Raw genomic sequence first — 9,159 nt, forward strand, 5'->3', positions numbered from 1 at the left:
ATTTTATATCCTTCAAATCTTTAGATGTGTTTACAACCTTTTACTGCTCCGTTCACATTTTGTTCTAGTTCAGCTTCTTTCAGCTTCCTGGTGCAAATGTCAGCTTGTTATGCTCCTTTCAGCTTATTTCTGCAAGTTTCAGCTTTTTCTGCTATTTCAGCTACTATTTAGCAGTTTTTAATGCTAATTTTTTAGCTTTTTCATCTAATTCCACATTTTTTGCACTTTTCTTTTTTCAGCCTAATTCAGCAAAAATGTGCTCTCTCAACTTCCTTCTGGCCATTTAAGCTTCTTACTACCTTTATAGCTACTTTTCAGCTGTTTTTTTAAAATAATTTCTGGAGGGGGTCAAATAATTTCCACCTTTTTTTTGCTCATTTCTGCTTCTTTCAGCCTATTTGGGCGAACATGTTCTTTCTGCTTTCTTCAGCAAATTTAAGCTTGTTCTTTCATTTCAGCTACATTTCAGCTTGCTTTTATTCAGCTGTTTTTCAGAAAGTTCCTCTGCAATAAGCATTCACACACTGCATTTTTGCAGGAAATGTAATTAGTTTAGTTCTTTTTATATTCTGACTGAACTTGATACTAGAGCAAAAGTCTTGTTTATGAAATAGTAAAAGATTTTGTTCCATCCATCCATTTTCTTTACCCGCTTCTTCCATTTTGGGTCACGGTGGTCACCGGTGCCCATGTCCAGCAATCACTGTGCGAGGGGCGGGGTACACCCTGGACAGGTCTCCAGGCCATCACAGGGCCACATAGAGACAAACAACCATTCACTCACACCTAGGGACAATTTAGAGTTACCAATCAGTCTAACATGCATGTTTTTGGTCTGTGCAGGAAACCGGAGTACCTGGAGAAAACCCACGCATGCACGGAGAGAACATGCAAACTCCACCCAGAACTTTGTTAAAAAAAAAAAAAAAAACTTTGTTAATGTTTTGCCTCTTTGGATGTGACACATCAGTGCACTTGGCAGAAGTGGATCCACAATGAGCGCTCCTACACAGAGAAAAGTGTTAAGATTAAATGGCAAGCTGAGTTAGCACAAATTTTTACAAAAGATTTTAGGAAAGTTAGGAGGAATAAAGATCTGACTTACAAAGTATACACTGATGGCTTTTTAGCAGCTTTACTGTACTGTAGTGAATTTACAAATGGTAAATTAAATTTAATTCCAACAAGCAACCAGAACAGACCAGGAATTTATTTCTCATTTTTGTAGCAATGATACTTAAAACCAGTTTACATAATGGGGATTGTAATAACCTTAAATAATAATTACTAACAAGTCCTAAAGTAGGTCATACTTAACCTGCAAACATCAGGGAAGTTGTACGATTTTAATTTGGACAAATGAACAAATGGATTTTGTCACTGACAAACTTGAAAAAATAAAATAAAAATGCGTAAAAACACAACTGGATGAACAAACGGTTTCCAGTAGTAAAAAACGTGCAGAAAAAAAATCATACAAACTTAATTTTATGAAACCAGAAATGTAAAAGATAAAAATATATATATGTATTTATTTTTTTAAATAGCTGGAATTGTGATTTTTAATTTTTTTAAACACAACCTAAACAACACAGACTAAATTTTACTTTTATTTTTTTATAAAGTGGGCCGGATTGAAGTCACCTGCAGGCGAAATTGGCCCGCGGACCGTCAGCTGAATAGCCCTGGTATATATGGTTTTATTTTCAAATTTTATTTTATTTTTTTTTACCTCGATGGCCCTAAACAATTTATCATTGTGAGTTGGTAACATCTTCAGATATCAAAGTAAAACACATTTTTTCATAAATCTGCTGCGTTTTACCAAATGTCTTGATCGGTCAGTCTCGTCTAAACTGTTTAAAATTATCCAGTTTTATTTGAGCAAATCCTGTTGAGTTTTTTTTAAAAACCTTTTCTCCTTGAGCGGGTGAATTTTTCTCTGAACCCACGGTCCATGGGGGCAGGCCTGTACGGTGTGAAATGTGAAGCAGGGTGGGGTTTGTAAAAAGCACGGTGGTCTGTCAGCTCGACCTCGTTAAAGATTTAAAACTCTGCCTCCAACAGTTATCCTAATGTGAAAATCTGACATCGAGACAGACTGCTGCAGGAAAGAGAACCTACAGTTCCCCAGAAGCTGGAGTAAATCCTGTCTACGATAAAAGAGTCCACTTAATCGCACATGGTTCTCATTATAACTTGTCAGCACAGAGCAGGAAAAAAGAAGCTGTTTCATGAATAGTTTGCAGCCTTTCAGAATCATCCAGGCTTCCAGTTCTGTTTTTGGCTCAGAGGACCACAGAGATGCTGCTGAGCGGCTGTGGCTTCCCTCCGAGGAACATCTCTCACAGACCATTTTGTTGGTAGCTTCACAGCTCGTTGAAACGTTTCACAGGAAAAGAGATTAAGCAAAAAACATTTGTCTAATGTATATCTGTGTGTTTTTAATACATTAGTCCCTTGTTTATTGCGGGGGTTACATTCCGGACCACCCCCCACGCAATAAGTGAAAATCTGCAAAGTAGGGACGTTATGTTTATTTTAGTATTTATATATATATATATATATATATATATTAAGGCTTTAGAAACCCTTCCCACACTCTTGTAATGTTCTAAACTCTTAAACCTATGTAATTTTAGCTGCATAGTACTGCAAAATTTTACTCACCAGCTCTGCAGAAACAGCGGCTTGGTTCCAGTCCAGCAGACCTACCCTGCTGGTTCTGATCTGGTTCTGTGCAGCCCTTGAGCACCGAAGCGTATTTTGGGGGACCAGATTTTTGGGCGACTTGTGCAGGACCTGACGGTGGTACAATGGAGTGGGCCGATAGAGAGATGAAAACAGTCCTGGTGGGCTCCGGAGAGTCCAGACCTACGGTGACGCGTTCCTACTTAGAGGTCCTCGTGAGTCGACTAGCAGCTCTCAGATTCGCAGATGGGTCTGGAGGTCTGGTTCTGGTCCAGTTCTCGGTGGGTTTCATGCGGCTCTCTGCATCTGCTGGGAGCTGAAGTCATTGTATGAACAAGCACCAAACTTTTTCCAATCAGATCAAAACTTTCCCTCTAGTATTTCAGCAGAAGGTAACGGGGCTTCTAGGTGGGGACCTGTTGGGTTCTGGGAAATGTAGTCATTATGAGAGGGGATACAGTGTAGGCTTATTTGACAGAATACAACAAAATGGCAACGCCTGTCCTCAGTATTTTATTTTTCGTTAACTTTTTACTGTGCAGTAGCCTGTATTGTCCCAATCGTGTGAGTAATATTAAAGTTGATAATCATGTGTTGTGTACAATTTTTTTTCTTGTGTACAATCTTACTTTGAAAAACCGCGAAAGAGCGAGTCCGCAAAGGTTGAACCGCGAAGTAGCGAGGGACTACTGTATATGACAGTAAGCATAAATACAGACAGAAATATGTTTTATGAACTCATGCTAAAATAGTAACAGACTTACTGGTAACATAAAAGAGACTATTCATCTTTACACTATAGTCGTGTTTTCAAACTGTTTGACTTTACTTAGCATCACAGGTGCCTCGAGCTTTTTCTGCTTCGTTCATATTTAAAGAAGACAACTGAACCACGCTGAACATGGAGACTGTCTCCAAACAGCTTTATTTTCCTCTGAGCACAGTTGACAGTTTTATTAAGCAGTATGAGGTTCATGTGACTGGTTAGCCTACAAGGATGTGGACGCAAGAGGAAATGCAACCCCAGGATGATCAAATGAGTACCTGTAATGCTGATGGTAGAACAAAAAAGCCTAATAAACCATTGAAAATCATTCAAGCTGAAGTCTGGGTCACTCTCTGACTGCAGCATTCGTCACATTTTGAGTCGTAATGGGCTGCATCGAGAAAAGCCCCAGAAGGACTCCAGTTTGGACAAAAAATATGGAGTGGAAATTAGCAAAGACACAATGTATAGTTTGATTTCTCACAGTAGATAAACTGAAATCCAGGAAGACTCCATCCATCCATCCATCCATCCATTATCTTTACCTGCTTCTTCCTTTTTGGGTCATGGGGGTCACTGGTGCCCATGTCCAGTAGTCACTGTGAGAGAGGTGGGGGACACCCTGGACAGGTCTCCAGTCCATCACAGGGACACAAAGAGACAAACAAGACAAACAACCATTCACTCTCTCACTCTCATCTAGAGACAATTTAGAGTTACATATCAGCCTAACATGCATGTTTTTGGTCTGTGGGAGGAAACCGGAGTACATGGAGAAAACCCACGCATGCACAAAGGGAACATGCAAACTCCACCCTGAAAGGCCCTTAGCCGGGATTTGAACCGAGGCAACTTGCTCGCTGAGAGGCAGCAGCTCTACCAACTACTCCACCGTGCTGCCACCCTCAGGAAGACTCGTGAGACTAAAATAAGAAATTAAACAATAAATTTATTTATATGTGGCCTATATGTATCACGTCTATTTATGTTGCTTTACTGTGGTAGGTTTTATGATGCCTCAAACCGTGCCCTGTCTAGGACAAGGTGTGAGAGATCTTTTTTTATACCTTCTCTCCATGTTTTCTTCCCTTTTCTCATCTAAGCAGAAAGATCATTCTGAATAAGAATAAGAGGGCAGCGCTAATTAGCAGCAGCTTTGTGCACTACGTCCATCTTTCAGACGACTGTGCGTACATGTTGTCGTTGTATCTCGGTGCAGTGACAATAAAGCTTATTCTGATTCACAATATTTACAAGGGTGACTTGGGAGGAAACAGGTGTGGAGCAGAATGTGGATGTTAGAGTTGTAATTCAGGCAGAATGTTCGGGCTGCTGTTTAATACACCGTATTATTTTACATAAGTGCTTAGTTTATATTAGATCTTTCAGTGTATCGTATCATTTAGTGTATATCTTAAATCACTGTTTCTTTTTATACTTTATATTTTTGCTATTTTGGGGTGTAACTGGGACCTTGAGAACACAGTTTTGTTCTACCCCATGTACCACATGAGATGCAAATAACAATAGAGAACCTTGAACCTTGAGAAGATCTTCTGGAAGGTTTGTATCTTTAGTGGGGGAGGTTTACTCCGGTTTTAAGTGTTCAGGTTTGGAGTAGAGGATGACACGGGAGTGGATTTTCTCTCCTATCCCGTCCCATTACACTCCTGGTAACATGACTCCCACTCCTGTACCACTCCTGGTTTTTTTTTTTTCCATTTAGTCTTTAGGAAATACATAGAATTTGATTTAATCTTGTACCCATATTTTTTATATTATTTTGTGTTTAACACATTGCAGACTGGAGAATTGCAAGTCTGGTGTTCCAGAGTGAAGGCTTATTGAAAGAAAACTACAAAATAGCGGCGCCTGTTCAAATTTTATTTTATTTTATTTTATTTTATTTTTTGTCCTATTTGTTGGTTCCCGCTCCTGTCTGGTCCCGTTAGCTTTTTGTCCTGTCCCATCCCAATCCTGTGAGTTATAATAAAGTTGACTCCTGTCCTGCCAGAATCCTGCGGGAATCCCTTGACCCGCAGGACTCCTGAAAAAACATGATCCTCTAGTTTGGAGAGGAGTTCAGACTCCAGGAAGGTGGGTATGGTGGCTGAGATTCACAGGAAGGTCTATGAGAGTGGCCGGTTGGACCAGGATGAAGGGGTATGTAGGGATCTTTCCAGTTGTACGTCTGTATGAAGAGGGTTGGTTTGGGAGGAAGGCCCAAGGAAAACTCAGACTGGAGGTTGGAGGCAAGTCTCAAGCCTGATTATTGTGAAAGGAAATCAACAGATTTATCCACATCTGCATGTAGAAATTAAGCAGTCCTGCTGTTTTTGTGCTCCTCAAAACAAAACTTTTTTTTTTATTTTTGGCTGCTCCCTTCTTCAGGGTTTGCCACAGCAAATGAACTTGTATGAAAGATATCACAATTGTTTTATTGATACAACCTGGACTCAAACCTGCAGCCTCAGGATTACCAGGCATAGACCACTGAGCTACCTCAGCCAGCCTTAGAACAAGTCCTGACGTTCTCATCTAATCAAAAACAAGACTTCCACTTGTTGATGGGAGCTCTGAACAGACGCACAGAGGAACGAAAGGAGGTGAGTTGTAGGAAATGTTTGTGATAAGGCCACGGAGGACACGGGCATGCTGAGGCTTCCTAAAGCTCTGACGATCTAACAGCACAGAAATGAATTTTTATGCTTCTTTCAAGGTGACAGGCTCCTCATTCTGGAGATGTGAGTGAACTATTTAATTTTATTTATTTTTGCTGGACTGGATTGTTGATGAAACACTTCTCAAATCTTATATTTCCCTCTGCTTCAGGCATGTGTCATGTTTGATTCAGTGATGTGTGAACAAGGAGAAGGTATGAAACACAGCAGGCAGCCTGTTGATGCTGCTGCCATGATATTCTGCAGGTTACAGGTTTATGCACTTTGGGCTTGTTACCACCAGAGGTCAGGCTGTTCATAAGGCTTCTTCTGTCCCCATCATTTGAATTGAACAGGATTCTTAGAGGAGACAAAGACAAGGATGTTCCAGAAAATGTACATTTAAAAAAAAAAAGTAAGTAAAATGGCTCCAACAAAGGCGTCTTTAAGTGTTTCCTGAGGTGTTCCCATTAGTGCAAAGAGTATTTCCTGAGCACCTTGATGGTTTTTCAGGGTTCAAACATCCTGAGGCTCAAATTTTAGGTTCTTCCTTTAGGCATTCCATTTTCTAAGGTTTCCTCTGAGGAGCACAGCGGATCTCCGAGGGGCCTCGATATTCTTGGAGGTTTTCTAGTGTTTCATCAGTATGAGCCTCGAGGAGGTTTCAGGAGCACACAGGGGACTATCGGCTGCTTAATAAAGCTTTTGGCTGTTTTTACTGTTGCCTTTAATTTCTTAGTGATCCCAAGGGGCAGATTTCCTCAGAAATTCCCACAGTTCCTGGATGTTGTATCTGTTGGCAAAAAGGGGGACACTCAATACCCCACTGATTTTAAGAAAATAAAAAGAAGTGTTTGATTCTTTATTGGGTTGTTGATGAGATCAAGCTGTCTGAGAAGCTCAAGCAGGTTTTGATTAATACAGTAACAATGGAGAGTGCAGGAATATTTATTCATTGCATATTTCTGTTTGTAATTATCAGAATGGCGAGAGCTGAGAAACAATAAAATCAAATAAAATAAAATCTGACCATTCTTTTTTTTTTGCAAAACATTTTCTTATCCCTCTTCTGTAAAAATGGCAATTGTTTCCAGACATTTTCTGCTTTAGCCAACAGTAAAGTTTGTTCTTAAAAAGCAAAATACAAAGTTAGACCAATCCCCCTTTTGAACAGAAAAATAAACCCATCAACAACTATTTTATTTTTTAAATAGTGACATCAGCGTTTATCGTTTGGCTAACTCTCAGCTCAGGCCTCCTGTATCAACCCAGATCTGCTTTATTCCCATCTTCCTTTGACCAGTTAGCAAGAAAACAGGCATTGAGTGGCATGGTCACCATGGCAACAGGATTTTCCCCACATCACGGCAGTTCTGTTGCCGTGGGTGACGTCACAACAGCCTCTGTTACACCACCAGGCTGATTCCAGAAGGAATCTGATCCAGACGGGGACAAAAATGGCCGACGAGGAAGCACTAATTGTTTAATTTTGGGTGTGAGGACATGAGTGTGTGTCGGTTCTGGTCCAAATCATCACTCGCATCGTGAGGATCTGCTTCTGTGTTTATATTCATACTATGGCTGCCTGTTTCCTATTAAAACAAACAAAAACACATATTTGACATAGTTCATTGGTTCTGATCAAGAGTTTACAACATATTTTTATATATCTTTATCTAGTAGTTAATGACACGTTTTTCTAGCAGATACAAACAGAGACAGCGAGTGATAAATATATGTGTACACACTTCTGTGAATTAAACATAAATAAATAAAAACCATCTGGTTTCACTCTGACTTTTCACATGAGCTTCATGTAAAGTAGATAAAAGTGCTGAGACAGAAGAAAACGTTTTTCTAATGATCTACTGTTAGTTTCTCCAACCTTCACACATTCTTGTCATCTGTCTGTCTTGAGGCTATTCATTTTTTTTCATTACATCCATAAACTTCTTTAATTATTATTCCTGAATAACATGACCACTCTCAGCCCAAGACCCCACCCCGTTGGTACATTTTACATTCTTCTCTGGCTCTGCAGATATAAATTATCTTCACTTTCAGCTCCTCAGTTCGTGAAGCCTTTTGTTAAGTGTCACCTCGAGAGGTGAGGAGACACTGGTTTCTTGCTTCTGCACTTTAATTAGCTGACACCTAATGGCAGCCATTGATTTTCCTCAAGGTAATTGTCATGACTGCATGAAGAGTTGACTCAGAGGAAATAATTAAACTTTTATCTAAACAAAAACAGAAAACGAACAGAAACAAAAAAAAAATCCAAGTGCCAAAACTAATAGAAGCGTGGCCAGACCAAAACAAAACACTTAGCGAGATGACAGCCGAAGCACACATCAGAAACAGAGACAGATGTAGCAGAGGACAAGTGAAGCCCAGGAGTATATTTACAGAGTGATGATGATGATGATGATGATGAGAGGCTCAGAGGTGAGCTCATTAATCAACAAGGACTGGCTGAAAGAAAAACAAGGAATCACACCTGAAACCAAAGATCTTAATTTCCTGTAACAATTCAGGTTGGACGCTAAAATTAGTTGAGCTGAAACTTGTAGTTTAAAGGCAAAAGAACCAGAATAAAAGCTTAAATTAGCTAAATATAATACCCCAGCTAAATGTTACAAATAGCCAAAGCAAAGCTAAAAGTTAAATTAAGGAAAAAACAAATATAAAGAATAGAGTTAGCAAAAATAGTAGCTAAAATATATAATTAGCAAAAGAAAAGCTACAATCAAAACAAAATGTAAAAGCGAATTCTGCAAGGAAAAAAATAGAATAATTTAGCAGCTAAAACCAACAAAACCGTTGCTAAAACTAAAGATGAGCAAAAGAGTAGCTAAATGTTGAAAATGAGCTGAATATTAGCTAAGAACTAAAAGGCTGAAAGTCACTATTGGATGCTTGTGATCTGGTCTAATTCTGTTCTTACCATCGCTGCATGGGCTCAGGGATACTTCTATAAATCATTGTCTATAAAGAGCAGTTAACTGCGTTCTTCTCTAATGCTGATTAAAGCTCTATTGTGCA

Source organism: Nematolebias whitei, chromosome 11 (genome assembly GCF_014905685.2).
Source record: "Nematolebias whitei isolate Nwh7 chromosome 11, NemWhi1, whole genome shotgun sequence".
NCBI lineage: Eukaryota > Metazoa > Chordata > Actinopteri > Cyprinodontiformes > Rivulidae > Nematolebias > Nematolebias whitei.